Source organism: Falco punctatus (genome assembly GCF_963210335.1).
Source record: "Falco punctatus genome assembly, chromosome: 11".
Taxonomy (NCBI): domain Eukaryota; kingdom Metazoa; phylum Chordata; class Aves; order Falconiformes; family Falconidae; genus Falco; species Falco punctatus.
In genome coordinates this window covers 2,741,889-2,760,251 of record NC_137591.1, presented here as the reverse complement: position 1 = coordinate 2,760,251, position 18,363 = coordinate 2,741,889, and the positions used below count along the sequence as shown (strand labels likewise).

The 18,363-nt window shown below is 42.7% G+C and overlaps 1 protein-coding gene across 3 annotated transcripts in view; it reads right to left on the bottom strand.

Moving 5' to 3' along the window:
- Positions 1-17,762, bottom strand: part of JAK1 (Janus kinase 1) — a 62,617-nt gene extending 44,855 nt beyond the window's left edge. For all 3 annotated transcript variants that reach the window (XM_080407243.1, XM_080407246.1, XM_080407245.1), the window contains exon 1: positions 17,583-17,762. The gene's annotated coding sequence lies outside the window, so the exon portion shown is untranslated. The remainder of the gene's footprint in view (positions 1-17,582) is intronic.
- Between the last annotated feature and the right edge of the window lie 601 nt (positions 17,763-18,363).

The window sequence follows — 18,363 nt, the reverse complement described above, 5'->3', positions numbered from 1 at the left end:
TGAAATACAAGAATACCCTGATATTCTTCCAGTATCAGTTTTATCTCCTGAGACAACTATAGCAACCAACCATTTTAGTTTAAGCACAGACTTTGCCACAAGCAGTCTATTCTGTAGGAACATGGGGCTGAGAAGGAACCCCTAAATGCAGTATGCTGCTCCACCACCACCTATTAACACAGATTTCAGTGTTTCCCCAGCTTGCACATACCTGAATTGATAATCTGAGCACAGCAGTACAGTGTTTCAAGACACTGTATCAGTAATTACAGATTTTTTCAACCAACTGAAGTTCTAACAATTATTTTCAGCAAGTTCTCTACCAAATTTCCGCTATCCAGTTTAATTGTGAATGCTATGGCTTGACATAGTGTACTTCTTACAATTAAGAGAATTACTGGTGTGAGTCTTTGTCAACTATGAGCTATGTCCTAGTATCACCCTGTAAAGCAAACTAAATATTTACACTCAATTCATTCAATCTCTTGGACAAATACATATGCTATTTTTAACTAACCAGCTAAATAGGAGCAAATTTTGCATGTTTACCTCAGAGCTGTGCCAACAGTGGTTCAAAGGTGGTAAGACATGTCGGTGGCTTTAATGTACAATGGTGAGCAGTGGGACTTTGTTTTTCTTTTCTTAGGAAGTCTTGTTTAGGTTACGAATTTCAGAATTTGTACTGCAGATTGCACAATTATCTTAATCGCTGATGGTTTGGTCCCAGAATGACTAAAGCTGGCCTTTACACCCATCCGTACCCAGACAGACTCTACTACGCTTAGCGTTTGACATAGAGGTGTGACAATGCACAGAATCTCAACCTGCACAACAATTTCAACCTGGCAGTCCAAATACTTTTCTGCCTAGAAAGTCTTAAACCTCTTCTGGTTTACCAATCCAACTTAACTCTTCTATAAAGTTCTGGTAGGGCTGAATAATGTCATGTTTATTTACAGTTCACTGATTTCTCTTTTTAGAAAACATTTGCTTGCCCCATTTCTGCAGCTGCTGCCTGGTAACTTGGTGATCTTCCCCTCAACAACAAAATCATCCTCCTATGAGTCTTATACAGTGTATGAAAGACAAAAAAAAAAAGTGTGAGTAATATATACTCTACATTTCAGAATACCGAGTGGCACTCTTCAGAGCACAGCTACAAGGTCTGTTCAAAGACAAAAATTATGAGAGGAGTATTATCCTCATTTTCAGGAACCTATCTGCATTCCCAGTACTGTCTTTATATTATGAAAATTTACAGTAGCTCACTGTTTCTGAATGTCCAGTTTTGGCCAGGAGCAGTTTCATAAAAGTTTATGGCCAATTCACTTTTCGGTCCAGGTATAATTTTATTTCAGCTCTTTTGAGCACACAGCAGCGGACATTGCTTAGCTGCAGTTCTCCCTCCCTCTCTTCCGATGCCTCTCTCACAACAGCAGCTTTGGATGCAGGACCATTACGCTGCTGCTGTGACTTGACACCAAGAAATCATTCCGTCTTGCTTCGCTCCCCTCCCCACTGACGAGTCCCAAGATACTAGCTGGACATGCCGCAGTCAGCCTTTCTTCCCAAGAGGCTGATAACAACAGTTATCTCTGCTCCAACAGCTCAAGCAGGCGCAGTTTATCCACACTCAACCAAAGAGTCTCTGGTCTGAAGAACTGTCACCCCAATCTCCCTCCCCCGCTCCAGTGCCAACACGAAGCTCAAGGAACTTGGCTGCACACTGGGAAATTTTTTCAGCAGCCTGAAAAGAAAGCGACTTCCAGCCAGCATATTGATTCTGCGGCTGCTCTGCAGAAACAACCCAACCCATGGCTACAGTAATTTCTGCAACATCTTGCTAGTGAGAGGGAGGGTGGGGGAGAGGCAGGGGCAAACCAGTGTAACAGCAAATCCACAAGCCACACTCTTGCACCTTCTCTGGCCCAAGCCCAAATCCTCACTCAGCAGCAGTAAACAGGAAGCCACCACCGAACTCCATGACACACATGTGCACCCCAAGCAACCTCCTAAACTTCTTCCTCCTGCAAATACAGCCGTCAGCACTGTAAAGAAGAGACCATCCCTATCTGTAAAGAAGGGCATCAGGGGTGCAGCTTACGGGTCATCAGAGATCCCCAGACAGCAGCATGTTCGGTTCGTGGAAGGGCAGCACCCTAATGATTATGTAAATCGCAAGCAGGCTTCTACAAAAGAAAAGCTGTGACTTTTATATTCCATAGTGGCTAAAACCCAGGAATATTTTTTTTTACTATATTAAATCAAATCCCTTATGAAAGAGACTTCCACTTCATGAGATATAAAAGCACCTCTATGTACTATCAAGCTACTCCATCACCACCTCTCTTCATCGCTTCAGTTGTGCCACTGCTGATCTGGTTGTAAGGTTTGGCCTCTGCCAATTTATTCACGTAGGTCTAGATGCAATGCTGTGAATACTGGACTGCAGTACTTCTGGAAGCATCAAGCAGAACAAGAATTACACTAAGAACTAAAAATCTCTGAAAAGGCAGGACTGAAGACGTCAGTCCAAATCAATAAAATAAGCTGTTGCCATTAAAAGTAGCTTTAAGACCTTATTACAGCTTTTAACTGCCTTTCCTGTAAAGAGCTTAGTACAGTAAATGTGAGTAAGCAAATATTAAAAATAGCAGGGGCACTCTTGTTCAATTGCTTTTAACACTGACTCAACTGTCTATGACTCACCCCAAGTACCTCTTGCCTTATCTACCTTCCACATGCTGACTGTAACATCTCTTATTTTACATACTGGACAACGCCACTGCCAACTGAGATGTCCAGGATGGAGGGGTCACATGCATCAATACTCAACACTAAGGTTTCATCAGAATTTTCTACATGTTTTTTCAGGCTTCAGTGATCATTTCTAAGTAAATGATTCACAGGATTATGCTGCAAAAGGACTGAAAGCCAACATCAAAAAAGACTAGAAATTAAAGGGCTGTCATGCTTAAATCAGTCTCAAAAAGTCTGACAGGCAACTACCAAGCATCTCGCTTCACAAAATACTTCCTTACCCTCTCTCCCTCCTAGCTGCAGCCACACAGAGACGCCCTCTAACAAGATCATCCTCCTAGAAACCCACAAATTGGGTGGACAGGCTTTCTGAATGCAGTCTCTCTGGCAGTCTTTGTTCAAACCACCCAAAAAATCAGAGAAAAACCCTTCTAAAGCAAGCCTTAGTCTTATTTACTGGAGTTTACAGGAACTAGTGGTTACATATAGGGAATTTCCAGACAGTTAAGTTTTATAACTTTTATACTTCAACTGTACATTTACCATCAAAACATCAGAGAGGAACGGAAAAGCCATTACAAAACCTTTATAATAGATGTATTAAACTAAAAAAGGGTAGACTTAGGGTAGATATTAGGAAGAAATTCTTTACTGTGAGGACAGTGGAGCAGGTTGCCCAGAGCAGCTGCAGATGCCCCATCCCTGGCAGGGTTCAAGGCCAGGCTGGATGGGGTTTAGAGCTACGTGGTCTAGCAGAAGGTATCCCTGAAGCGTGGCAGGGGGTTGGAACTAGATGGCCTTCAAGGTCCCTTCCAAACCAAACCATTCTGCAATTCTATGATTCTATGTACAATTTAATCAAGACTAATCAGGCTAATCAGCTATCAGTTACAATCTGTTTAATACTACATATACACTATAGGTGGCAATATGTGATCCTGTATATTTTATATAAATAACTAGCCCTCCAGAACTATTTTTATGTGCTTAAAAATCATGCAGAGCAAAGTCTTTGCCAGATCTGCAGTAATTTCCACTGACCCAAATAACTTAATTTTTATGCTCATGCCTTAAAAGAGATCAGAAAGAAAATGACAAAAGGAAGGAGAGAAGCCAGTGGTAGCAAAGCAACTTCATATAGTTAATCAGCATATATATCCTTCAGAAGTTATGTCAAGTTTTTATTACATCTTCACTTCTCATTGACAAAACAACAATAGTATGTTTCCTTAGGGGTTGAGTGGCTTTTTCAGACATCAAGGGAAAAGAAAATGCAGAAGGAGAATCACTATCCTGACAGAATTAATAAAAATACCTCCTATTTTACACAAGTCCCAAGTCGCTGAGTGCTGTATTTGCACTACTCTATTAGGTACCTTATTTGTGAATTATTCATAGTTACTTTTTCTCTTATGTTAGGATATGCTAGCCTTAAAAATTATAACTTTCTTCTATTATTTGCTAGGAAAAGCATAACATGACATGTGTGGGGGATGTTTTCAGCATAACTGAGAAGAGAGGACAGATAAATGTTATGCCCAGACTGACCCATTTGCTTAACTATCAAATAGCATTTGACTGCTTCCAAAACTAACAAAAACTAGCAGTAATGAAGCCTGAGCTCAAACTGTCAAGTCAGAAAAACAGGAACTGTGCTCTAGAATTGGGGTTTCGTATTTCCCCTTTTGAACTTGATACCAGAACTAACAACACATTTTGCGTCGAGACCATGAGACAAAATCTTCTGAATTTGGGGGGCGTGTGTGTGTAAAGTTAAAATCAACTATTTGCTGCAAAGAGTCAGTTCTAACTTCAACTAAACAGAGAGTAGCTTCACAGACAGTGTACTCCTTTTCATACTTCCACAAATGAGAAAACACAGAAGAGTGAATACAGCTGAAAAGGAAAGGCTACCAGAGAGGTCCTCCAGTAAAACACCACTGCCAGGAAATTAGGAAAGACAAAAGGAGAAAAAAAAAAAAAAAAGAAGAGAAGGAGAGAGGCAAATCTGAGGAACTTTAAATCACATCTCTCCCCTGGTTTTATACACTGTGATGGAACTGGATGTTTTACAATTAAGAGTTCCAAAGCCTGGATCTCAAAATTAAAAACTATGGAGAAAAGGAACTTTCAAAAAGCAGCTGGGCATTTCATGCTTCGCTCAAGCTCTGCAGCTAGACAATTTGCAAATACAGCAGTGCAGCTATTCTGGGCAATAAATATTTAACTGTAGCAGGCAACGCTTCCTACAAATACTCAGAGAAAAAAAGCTTTGGGGAGCAAATTTGTCTGTTAAAGCACATGCACTTCTGCAGAAAATAATGAAAAATAAAACCAGAAGGCACATGGGGCATACACTAACTGCCAAGTACAGCCTGTTAGCTCCGGCAGTACAAGATGGCTACTTAAGCCTTAGCTCGAAATACTCTTAGCCATAAAAGTACTTCCTTTTTTCTGTCCTTAAAAGCAACTTAGAAATTGAATTGCAAGTTAACATGCAGGAATCTTAACAACAAAACCTCTTTCAAATTTTACTGTGTTGTTGGTTTGACCTAACATACAAACATCCCCAGTCTTAAACTGTCCAGCCCTTACAAAAAGTAGCAATACCACATCAGGCATTCCTCAGCATTTACAGAAGCTTCATGGATTTTAGGAAGACTAGCAGCTTCACTCCAAACCACTGCCCTAAGTCACTGTAATTGCCAGAAGGCTGTTATCCCAGTGAAAAACTGACTCAAAATTCATCAACATATTAGAAGAATCATAATGCTTGGCTAGTTTCACATTTTAAAAGCTAGTCAAAAAACCTATTCTTGTATCTTAACACACTGAAATTGCGTATCAATAAATTTGCAACAGGTATTAGTTACGTTAGGCATATCTCTGTATTGAAAAGTTAACTAGACTTCAGAGAAAACTCACAGAAATTAGTTACAAGTGATCTCTACAACCTTTTATTTTTTAGAAAAAATATCTGTAATTCCTGTAGTAACTTGGATATATATCACCCCTCCAGCAGTTTTCTTAAGCAATCTGAGAGTTATCATACGAACTTCACAGCAGACAGACCCCATTTTTCAAACAAGCCATCAAAATCTTTCCCTGTGTCTAACAACCTAGAAATCTGGCTGTAACCATGCTGCACTTCTACCTTGGTGTCTACTTCTATGTTGCAAAGTAAAATCGGTTCAGTATCTCAAATGGATAAATGCACATAAATTGTACTTAACCAGAAAACAGAACACCAACATTTATTTTTATGTAACTTCTGCACATATTTAGTGGTTATCTCTAATATGCAAGGGTTTTTGCAGTTAAAAACATGTCTACTGCACTTCTCTATACCATTCTAGACACAGTCTTTCTATGCAAATAGAAAAAAAAAAGTATTTCCCTCATTCTTAAGGGGAAACAAACTTAAAAAAACCCAGTATGCTGTTGGTCTATAGACATTCAACAAGTCAACAGTACAGAACTTGTCACTTCCATGCCTGTGCATCAAGATGACTAACACCACAACACACAACCCATCCAGGAAACATCTCCCTGATCGCTGTGCTGGAGGCTTCTGGCACCATTTCTGGATGATCCTGAGGATTACACAGACCACACTCAAAGCCAGCTGATAAACCTACAGCAGTACTCCATCCTTGCAGGCTTCTGAGGCATAAAGTGGGGGAGGAAGAGGGGATTTCAGCACTCCCCACAATTTCTCCTTTCCACTTCAACACATGTCTTATGCCACCACTCAGGATGGGAGATCATCTCTGGAGATATATTTAACAGCTTCTGCTCTGGCAGGATCTTCACCCACATGGAACAAGGATGCTCACACTATGCCCGTTCCACTCAAACCACAAGTGCTTAAGCAGAAAGACGGATTCTCAATAATGTTTGTCAAAATGGCTCATGTACAATTTTACTTTTTTTAAAAAAATACATGACACCTACAGTTACAAGAACCTCAAATTTCTCATCTTCTGTTTTCTTACCAAGCCACCAGAAAGCTGGCTCTCAGCATCCATTGGCTTCCAACAAGAACATACAGCCTTTTCACTCCTCCCCTCCAGCATTCAGTGTACAATTAATCTCTCAATCTCTTCTGAAAATCTGAAAGTCTAGTGGAACAAGACATGCAAAAAACACTCATGAGCAAAGTCACCTCACACATGAGCAAAACGGCCACAAGCCTTTTCTACAAAATCACTGTGAGTAAAATTAAATTCCTAACTTCTGCAAAGAGAGAGAAATCTGTGTGCCACTATTTCCTTGTCTATCATAGCAAGGAAGCAAAAGTACACCTAAGAGATTCAAGAGAGATACAGAAAAACTGCTCTGGTTTTTTTCTTTGATGATAATAGAAGACACGATTTGTTAAGTGTCAAACACATCAGAAATACCATATCGCTTTTTTTTTTTTTTATCTCAAGAATTTCTGAGACCTAATGGACTGTGACCAGAAGTCACTGAAACCATGGCAAAGGACTTCATTTAGGCTGCTTTAAACTTTGTTTTCTGCTAGTTACCGCCACATACTTAACCTAGACTCCCAAAAAACACTTTTGTCAAAAACCCTGAAAGAGGCACCCTGCAATTTTAGCTAGGAATGATGAAAGTTTAATTGAGAATTACAAAAGCCAAACCCACCAGTTTTAAATCTTGTCGATTCTTTTCTATTTATTGTAACAAGAGAACAAAGATGTGGCAAGGGAAACAGAATACACATACCAGATATTCCGAGCAAGCCGTTCCTTACTAGTTATTATCGGTTGGGTTTTTTTAGAGGACTGAAACACACAAATTTCATCTGGCAATAAATCCAACTACAGAATTAAATTAAAAATGGACATACAGAGTTGTTAATTTTATTAAACCACAACTTCCATGCCACAGAATGGCTGAAGCGGGAAGGGACCTCTTGAGACTGCCTGCTCGGGCAGGGGTGGTGGGAGCAGGCTGCCCGGGATGTCCCCACTTAGGCTGTTCATCTCTCTGCAGGCAACACCTCTGGGCAGCCTGGTCCAGTGTTTGACCACCCTCACAGTACTAAAGTGTTCAAGGAAGGATGCTCCAGCCTCTTGATTGTGAAATAATTGTTTCAAAACTGTTTAAAAAATTAAAAACGTTATTTGTTTTCTTAAGCATAAGATGACATGGTGCCTTATAAAAAACTAATCAGGATTAAATTATTTTTCTTTCCCTAAATCCAGCGCCTTTGACTTAGAACAAGACCACAGCTATAAAATCATAACATAAAAGAGGAAAAAACATTGAATTACTGCCTGGACTGGGCCCCCACTCACCCTTACATTACTCATGCTCACACACACAAAAATATACCAATTAATTTGTAAGGTCACAGCTTCTGGAAATTAACAGGCTCAAATGCAAATCAAACCAGGAAGATACACCTCAGCTATAAATTCAGAAAATCTGATGCAGGAGTCGGCATGCAAAATCAAGACAGAACTCTACAACAGCATTTCTAAGTCATCAACTATTTATTGCAGAATGCCTGCTACTGAAGCACACCCATCACACTAGGCTTCTCCGCATTGACTCCTCAGGTCAAATTCCCAATAAGGTACCTTTTACTCCTACCCTTTAAAAGACATTTTATAGCTCATCCCTTATTACGGGCAAGACTTGAGACAGATGAAAGAAAGGGAATTACCCCTTCACCACATTTTATAATGGGATGTTCATGGAGCAGACTGCTTGCTTTTCTGCAGAACTATGCCATAATCCCTACCATTAACAGCCTGATTCTAAAGTAAGTCGAGAAAAATTATCCTCTATTAACAAAGAGATCGAAGATACTTGGCTTCTTCTTAAGTGTGTGGTTGGGACTCTGTGAATTATATGTTAGTGTTTGTAGGCTGTGCCCTTATGAGTACACACCATAAGAAGCCCCATTAAAACCAGTAGAATAGCTTTGTAGGCCCACAAGCATGTACTTGTTTCCAAGATTAGGATTGCTATATCAGTCTTGCCTGCTAATTAAACTACTCCTAACTTTCTCTGCCTCTGAAACTGAGTAACAATAGATTTTGAAAAACAAATACCTTGAAATGGTCTGGGAAAACTGCTGACCTCCATTGCTTTTAATATCTAAAAGAAAGGATTTTCTTTTAAAGCATCATTCAGTCATTAGGCCATACCCTAAAACATTTCTAAAACTACTTTGGCTGTGAGCAGATGTACATGCTTTGTACAGGCAGCAGAGCCTGGTAAAGGTGTTAGTTTACCAGCCTTTCTGGCAAAAAAAGAAAGCGTACATGGTTCAGCTGTGGGGAGAGCGGCAGTACCTTTCAACAAAAAGGGAGCAGTGAACAACTCAGGGATGGTACAGCTCAAGTGGTTACATAGGTATGAGCAAGCTGTCTTGGCCTGAAAGCAGAACAAGTGCTGATCAAATTGCTTTATATATGTGAGCTGAAACGTGTGGTAAATTGTATTTCCAGATGGAGTGATGAAAAAAGTTGCAGTTCTAAGAAAAGCCTTTGCCAGCTTTGGCAAAATTAGCAGGAAGAGACGGTGGTTTGCATCTCAGCTGTATTTTAAAGGCTGAACTCACCACAAAGCTTGGGACAAATCAAGTTCTTTATGTAATTACTCAGCTTCACTGATATGCACTGATCTATCTGTGAGAAACTAAACTTGTGTGGAACTAAAGACAAATGGGAGTTAGCACATATATGTACACTAACAAGCATAGCAGTTTACATTAACTGCTAATTAAACTTTATCAAGCAGTTAAGTAACAAAGATATAATGGATTTAAACAGCCTTAAGAAATGTATTCATCAGAGAAAGCATGAAACAATCACAAGACACGCAAAGAGGTTGTGCCAGCATAGCAGAGGTGAAGGTAATGAGCAATCCAGATTTATCTCCCTGAAGAGGCAGAGTCCTGTAGGTTGACAGGTCCTGCCCTCACCATGTAAAATTAATTCTCCAAGCATACAGAGCGAGAGGGTGGTTCTACATAAATGCTTCTCTGCATGCTAAATGGCACACAGAGCATGTTAATAGGTATATGCCGTGGTGCAAGTCGGGTCTAGAGAACTATTTTGTGTGTGCTGGGCTATATGAAGAAGTCACACTGCCTCTACTTAAAAGTATACTGGTGTTTCTTAAGCAGGATTTTCACAACACAGTGTCCAAGTTCACACATCCCTGAGGAAAGCAGAGGAGGCAGCTGATGAGAAGTCCTCTGAGCTGGAAGAGGTATCCATCAGAGTATGCCAATTGCTCAACCAAAGGAATGACATGCCACAACAGGAGTGCCTTAACAGTGCTGCTGTGACCTGCAATGTGAAACCCTCCACACACACAGCATAAACTAAGAAAACTTTTTCACTTAATTTGACAGCAAACTTGTAAGAACATGGTGAGATGAAACCTGGAGATACCACACACTTTGACTGCAAGATAAACTTCTAGGTAGTACCAACAAGGAGCAAACAGTTAATCTGTACACAGCTAAGCTACTGTGACCAGTATCATGGGTTTTAGTTGTTTAAGGCTGTGCTGGCATATACTGACTACTCAAGACTTAAAGGTACCTTTTTTTAAGCAAAGCAAGCCTTCCGTTTGCTGATGAATCTTGCTTATATGGATGTAACTTGGTGGCGGTGTAAGTCACATGTACAGGAAGCTGAAAGGACTGTAAAACCCGCAGGACTTTTTTTTTTTTTTTTTTTTTAGACTTGGCAGAAGATAGCTGTTCTTTTGTAAAATGAAGCTTTTTAAGTCAGCTATCCCTGTATGTCCTTTCACTCACCACCTGTGCCCTTGACAGTGAAATCAAACCCAGGCTCTCCTGTACTAAACAATTCCACACTTGTAAGAAAGTTGTAATTCATCGCTGTGAACTACTAAAATGAGTGCTCGTATAAAACAACACAAGTTGGGTTTTTTTCTAGGTGATGCTGGTGTTAAGACAAAGGCTTCCAGGTGAAAATCCCAGCTGGCAATGCTTGTGCTAGTGATTTGCACATATGTACAACACATTCAGTGGGCTATGGGGGCCTGTTCTGTATCATCACTAAACACAACTTCTACATTCCCTTCATGAGGGCATGCAGCAGCATGAACACAAACAGACATTTTCTTGGCAATGAAGAGTTATGACCCTACAAACAAATGGGCATCAGACAGGCCCCTCTTCTCTGACTATACCAGCACTCTGCAGAGACTGGATGAACTCTTGACTATTCCCTACCTTTAGGGGACAGAGTTTTTAAGAGGCTTTCTAAAAATCAGTATGTAACAATCAAATAAAACACGTTTTCAGCCATTCTCTGCCCAAGCCAGGCACTGATGTTTCCAATAGGAAAACAGTGAGAAAAAGTTACAAGGCTATAACACAGTTTCAGAAGAACGTGCGGTCCATTATGGCCTACAGACCAAATAGACTTTACCATTAGAAACTGGAAGGCAGCAAGCGCTAAGGTTCAGCATTGCAGCTGTTACTTCAATTAGTGAAGTCAAATGAACCTTTTTCTTCTTTCAGCTTAAGTCTAAAGAACAAGAAAGAAGGACAGAAGATTCAAATGAAGAAAAAAAACCCCCACAGTTTAATACAAAGGCAACAGAAATCAATAGCAGGAAAAAGCAAAAAGGTAAACAGTGAATGTGTAATCTTTTGTTCTCAGGGGAGAGGATAAGTCCTGTAGAAGAGAGTGCTTCAGCACAGTTAATAGAGCTGTGAAGGGTGACAACAGAGGCTGATACATACAGGTCAGGCTCGCTGACTTAACTGTCTGGTTCCTTTTGAACTTTTAAACTCTCTGAACAGGTGGGCTCTGGCAATTTCAAAATTATTAGCATTTGTTTTGCCATACTTTGAGGAAAAGTGAAATGCAGAAACATTCAGGAAGTGAAAGGTTATTTCTTGTGCATCTGCAGTAAACACGAAAGACACTCTGTGTATAAGAAAACCGTAAGTAAACTCCAAATGCCAGCTTATAGTTATTCTTCATCAGAAACCTCAGAACTGAGTGGCCACACTTTCTTTCCATGCAGGCGGCCACCAGCTTGAGTTGAGGTGCAAGCGCTTGATACCCTAGGGACAACAGAAACAACCCAACTAAAATAGCAGATTTAAATATAAAAGACTGAGCCTAATGCAATCCTTAAGCTAGACAGTACCTTTTGTACTTCTGGTGTTTTTCCCCTTAAACATCTAATGCCCTAAAAAATAATATAGCTTTATAAAAACCAAACAAACAGCCTGCTCTGAATTTGTTATCACACTCTGGTAAAATCCAGAGGAGTAGAGACAGGTATTTATGGATGGCAAGCAACAGCAAGTTATGTAGACAGTACAAGTGCCAAGGCTTTTAAGGTTTGTTTTGCTTAATGTATCTCTTGTGCTGCTAGTGTATCAAAATAAGTATAAAAGTAAGTTCCGCCAAATTAATTTCCTCAAAAATTCAGTCTGCATACAAATTTTTTGCAAGTGTCCCCTCTCAAGTCACAGACCTAGCATGATGATCCAGCATTCTGCTTTGTTTTCCTTATATAAAAAAGTAGAAGGCTTAAGTTAGTCCTTCCTCTGACATGAAAGGTGTAAGGATTTTTTTTTCAAGAACTGCTGTCTCCAGCACAGCCCTAGGCACAGTAGCTCTCACAGATCTAGGTACAACCTCCCAGGCTGAACAAGAATTTTTTTCCTGTTCTAAATAGCATGAGTCAATATTACCTCAATCGCAACTTCCAACCAGTGAAACTAAGTAGTTTAAAAGATCTGAAGTGGAAGGCCAACAAACTTATTTTGACAGAATATGCCCCAGACTGAAAGGTAATTATTAGGAATACTGCTAATAAAATTAAGTAATTCAATACCCTGCTAAATTCCAACTGGGCCACCTGATGGGCAATCCAGACTCCACTCAGTCTTCAAATAGCTGAAAATGACCTGAAACAAAACACTCGAGGAACAGTTTAAATGGCACTTGGTGTACAAAACTGCTAAAACTTGCAGTATATTGATGTATATCAGTGGCTCAACAAGCGAGGGTCACTCTGAGATCCACTCTGCAAAAAAGGGAGATAGTGTACCACAGTCTGAGGAATGTGCAATTTTCCTTTAGGAGTTTTCTCCTGGAAGCAGGAGTAGCCATGGTCACTTAGATTTTGTGTTTAAAGGGAATTAAGCCTTTGAGGACTGGGGAGGGAACACAACATTTCCAGGAGAGTGGAGGAGAAATGTGTTGAAGGAATAAACAGGTTGTTCAGCCAAAGTCAGGCACTGGCCAGTGACACAGCTGAGATTAAAACACCTCAAGGGTTCTATACTCCTCAAATGCTGCATTACATGCTTATCCACCAGCAGACTGACTCCTTATCTTTGTGAGCCTTCCCGTCCCCTCCTCCACTACACACAGAGGCAACCGAAGTCTTGACTCATGGTAAATCCTATGTGCCTCAAAAGTCAGAGAACACAGCATTAAATACTGAATTTATTCCATTTATTAGCAGACCCTCCTCTACATAACATACTGGCTTCAAATACAAGTCCAAAAGACTTCACAAAGCAAAGCCGCTAGATTCATCCATCATAAACGCATGTATTTCTTGAAGCCAGATACCTTGTAAAAGTTTGTTCTTTACTAGCAAGCCCTTGCTGCTCATCCACAGCTACAGCAGAACCGTGACTTGGTATTTCTGGAGGACTGTTTATTTTCAGAACTGCTGACAAAGCAGAATCAATAGTAACACCAAGGCATTTACTCCAATACAATTTTCCTATTCTTTGGTAGCTATAACAGCATTTGTTCAGAATCTTAACCTTGCAGGCAAGTTCCTCCTCAAACAAAAACTCCAACTTGATTTTTCCCAGACTTTCACCACCACCTTGCTCCATAGCTCAGGATGATGTATACATTCTCTGCTTTTCCATCAACTTCCAGTTCTTTTCCTTTATTTCCTATCTTACCTTTCACATCCTGCAGGGAAAAATAAAAATAATCTAACAGAATAATTTTATGGGACAGCTGTTTTAAAGTGTGATCATAATCACATAACATGCAGAGAACCATATTCACACCACTTATCAAACAACTCATACAGTGTCAGAGGATGGTAAAAGCTAATGATGTGTAATATGAGTGGTACAGACTACCCTCCTTCCAAGTAGAAGCTGCTCTTCCAGTTCCTTGTAGCTCAGTTCTTATGTCAGTTATGCAACTTATGTTACACTTATATAACCAGTTCAGGGAAAAAATGAGACTTACTCTAGCCAGCAAAACTGTCTGTACTTTTATAAACCCTTCAGCACAAAGAAAAATGTCAGGACCTGTTCCTTAAAAATCCACCTGTTTTCAACAGGCCAGGACATTAAAACCACTAAATCACACTTCCTCACTCTCAATGAAGAGAAACTGCAACCAATTTGCCCAAAAGAACCATCATCAACTTCTTTTTCCAGTAACCTAGCACTTTTTAGCATTGTTTCAGGGTTTTGGAAGGATCAGGTGAACAGGGAAAACAAACCTGAAGGTCTGATAAAGACATCAAGTGATGAGCAGAATAACACCCCCCAGTCTGTCACTTCATATACTGCAGCAACAGATAGGTGTAACAATTTAGCTATCAAACACCCAAAATGCCGTTCTTTTGAGATTCCACTTTCCTGATGAGCTCCAACCATATTTATCTCACCCTGCTAGCAAAACTGAGCAGTATCAATCCATGAAAAAGTTTTCTTTGCAAAAGGCAGACTTTGAGCACTAACTGACTGAATCATGTGCTTGAACTGTAAAAGCCATTTTCTATCACTTTGGCAAGTGCTTGCTATTACCTGAAAGCTAATTGCATTTTAAGTGCTTTAGAGATCTACAGCAACTCTGGATGTGTTTACAGAAATAATAACCGATCATTAAGAAATCGCAAACTGTTGGACAGGCTACAGAAGAACAACTTGAATACTGCCAATTTATTGTCCAGAAGAAAACATTTTGTCACTTTTAATTGCTGTTGGACATAAGATGAGTCAGGAACCCAGCTCAGTCTTCATAACCTGGCTTCTCAGCATGCTTTCTGGTTCGTAGCTTCTCATAACGATCTTTTTCACATCTAAATACAAATCAGTCTTAAGGGTTTGTTTTTATGTGTAAAAGCTTTAACCTCTCAAAACAATTCAAACACCCTCCTCTTTATGTAAACACAGAGCAATTCATACCCAACAAAGTGCACAGTTTCAAGGGTTCTCCATTTGGGTTGGTGTTGTATTTTGAACCTCTCTTCCTCATACCAAGTCAGGCAGCAGCAAGGTGCCAAGGAGAAAAAGGTGTTTCACCTCCAGATTGAGGGAGGATGGGGAGGCACATGGTAGGAAAGAGGTGAAATCTTCCTGCCCGCAACTGCAGGCATCACTGTCAGGATACTGCCTATGAAAACGGAAAGATTTTTCCCCTCTACACAAAAAAAGGGAAGCTAGTTTCTGTGAATTCAGTCTTTTATTTGCAAGGTCATGAACTGCTACAGAAGCGTCCAGCTAAGCTTACTGAATTAGTAGTGCTTATTCTTCCAGCCCAGAACCCTGGCTTACTTCCAGTCCCCCAAGAGGTAAAGTAAAAGAATTAAAGTTTAAATTGCAAACTCTGGCTAAGGAAAAAGAGTTTAAAAGGTATGTTGATTTTCACCACTGAGTCTGTCCAGTGACTGTTCATGTACACTTCAGCTTTTTGCTTTGCAACTGAAACAGGTCTACTTTCCAAAGCTTTTGTAGTAGATATTCTCTCCAGATCTTGCTTCCCATTTGTTTTTTTAATAAACTCATCGAACACGCAAGTTAATTCGGACACATAGAAACAGCATATGCTTGAACAGTTCAAGATTTACAGGAGCTGCCTTTCAAACAAGGCCACCTTGAAACAAATTCTGATTTTTGCAGTGCAGCTACTTCCAGGAGTTCACAAACTAAAAGTTGCTCCAGTTCTGTGTTTATATTTTTGTGCAAATTTAAACCCACTCACCCTGGCTTTTTACAAAGCTTTCACCTAATCTTTCCCAAAGGTCAAACATTTGCAGTTTTGCTCTGCAGGAGCATAGTATATTCTCTGTTCCACTGGGCTTTGGGGCAAACAGCTTTCAGATACTTAAACAAGTAAGGTATTTAAGGAGAACTGAATCACTAAAAATGTACCGAGAAAAACACTTCTAAAATCTGCCTGTAATCATTAACTTTCAACACCGCAAATGACAGCAAGAGCCTGATGCGATCTGCTGTTTGCTCAGACATGAGCAGCATGTCCTTAACTGGCTCTGTATTTCAAAGCACCTGTCTCTGTGTCACCTAGCACAAACCCAGATCAAGGTGCAACTTCCTGTGTGTTTTAAAAACAAGTGCCAGGAGGAAATGCCTACTACTCCCCATATATGGTCAAAACTGAACTTAATATCAAGCTCCAGCAGTCAAGAATAAAATGGTACCAACATATACACATTCTGCTCAAGAAGAAAACTGCAGAGAAACTTTTACAAGCAAGAGTTAAACTGAGCTAACTGGAGTTAAGTTTAAACACCAATGCAACTTTGAATTACTTCCATCTCCCCCCAGGAAAACCACCACCAAAAACAATGAAAAAAACCCCAACTTTCTTGTACTGCACTTATCTGCCCTTCAGGTCTCTATGCTTCAAAATACATCCCCCCATCCCTAATCCATTGGAGTGGCCACCCCATTAGCCACATGCTTCCCCAGCACCGCCCCACCCTCCTCCCAAGCACAGATTCAATGCCTGTTTAAATAGAGGTGGGTCCAGCCTCTCCTGCCACACCGAGTGGCTGCCATGTTGTCTCTGCCATCAACCTCCATGGTTGACATGCTTCAGGCTTTTGCGTCCCGATTCTCCTTATGTATGTCCTTTCTATACAGATCTTGAAAATCCCAACTCAACAGGATTATCCAAACAACATAATAATTGTTTTCACACCACGTACAGCAGAATTATGTTTTTAGGTGTCTGGAGAAGGTGGAAAGTAGGCGCAACATTCCAAATGCCAGGTTACCTGCTCCACATGCCTGCTTGTCCCTTCGTGTGATGGATATCCAGCCGATGGGTGACCTGCCTGCCTGCATAGCAGCTGTCCCCACCCTTAGGGGAAGGAGCACCTACAGATGGGGGCTGAGAGATGTCCAAAAAGTGTCTTTATCCCTCATACAGGAACAGATGCCAGACTGACAGCTAGCCCAAATAAATTTTTCCAAGCCCTTAATTTGCACAGAAGGGCAAGGCAGCAGTATCTCTATGCAGTTCCAGTCACAAGAGAGACCAAGCACAGGGGATCTGAGCTCACTCAGGAGCACCTGCGATATTTTTTCACCTCACCCTTTCCCATCCGCGGGCAGAACCGAAGTTATTTCATTCCCGTTCCTCCCATCACCAAACCTGCCCACCCCCACGCCACAACATGGCTCTGAAACTCCCTTCGGCTCATATACCCCATGCTGCGCCGGCCCCCCACCGCCGAGGGGAGCCCAGCGGCCCCGCACTCCAGTCCAGGCCCCTCACCGCTCAGGGGAGCCCACAGCCCCGCACTCCAGCCCAGGCCCCTCACCGCTCAGGGGAGCCCACAGCCCCGCACCCCAGCCCAGGCGCCGGCCCCTCACCGCCGAGGGGAGCCCAGCGGCCCCAGACCCGGCCGCCGCGCTGAGCCCGGGAAGCCTCAGGCCGCCCCCGCGCCGTCGGCCATCTCGGCAGCTTCCCTCAGGAAAAGCGCCCGCCGCCCGCACCGCCCTCCCCGGCTCCCCTCAGCCCAGGGGCCCGGCCGAGGGGCGCGGCAGCCCCCCCCCCGGCCCCACTCACCGCCTCCGTCGCGCCGAGCCGAGCCGGCGTGAGGGGAGTGCGGGGCGGCCGTTCCGCTCAGCCGCAGCGCTGGCGGGGCGGCAGAGGCCCGGCCCGGTGCTGTCCGAGAGCGGAGCCGGCGGGCGCTCGGCAGCGGCAGGGCGGCGGTCCCGGCACGGCGGCGGAGCCCGCCTGCGGAGCATGCGCCGGGCCGGGGCCGGGCCGGGCCCGCCCCGGGGTGGTGCCGCGCCGCCACCTCCCGCCGCGCGGGCTGAGGGGAGCTGCCGGCGGGCCAGCCGCGGGCCGCTCGGGCCCTCAGAGGTCACTCCTGCTGGGGCCGTCGCGGCGTGCGCGGAGCCCGCTCAGCGAGGAGGCAGCGGGGTTTGACGTGGGGCTGTCCCCGGCTGGTGCGAAGCGAGGCAAAGCGTTCAAGGCGTGCGGCGGGGCGCCAGCCCGGAGGTTTGATCTGCAGGTGCCTCAGGCCCCCCGGCAGCCAACATGGCGCCGCGCGGTGAGGGCGAGGGGTGCTCCGGCTGCGCGGGCCGGTGCCTGCCGTGCCGTAGCTGGGTGACCGGCGGGGTCGGGTTAACAGACCTGTGGCCCTATCTCCAGCCTCAGCAGGCACGAACGAGCCGGCGCAAACAGCCTGGTGTTTACACCAAAATGAGGAGATAACGCGCAGCTCTGCTGCCCGTACCGAAGCTGGTTGCTTCACTGAGGTTTCAAACTCCTTTTTTTCTCTCGGGAATCACAGGGAATGGCACAAGTGGAAGTAGTAGCAGTAAGAAAATGATGCAGTTCA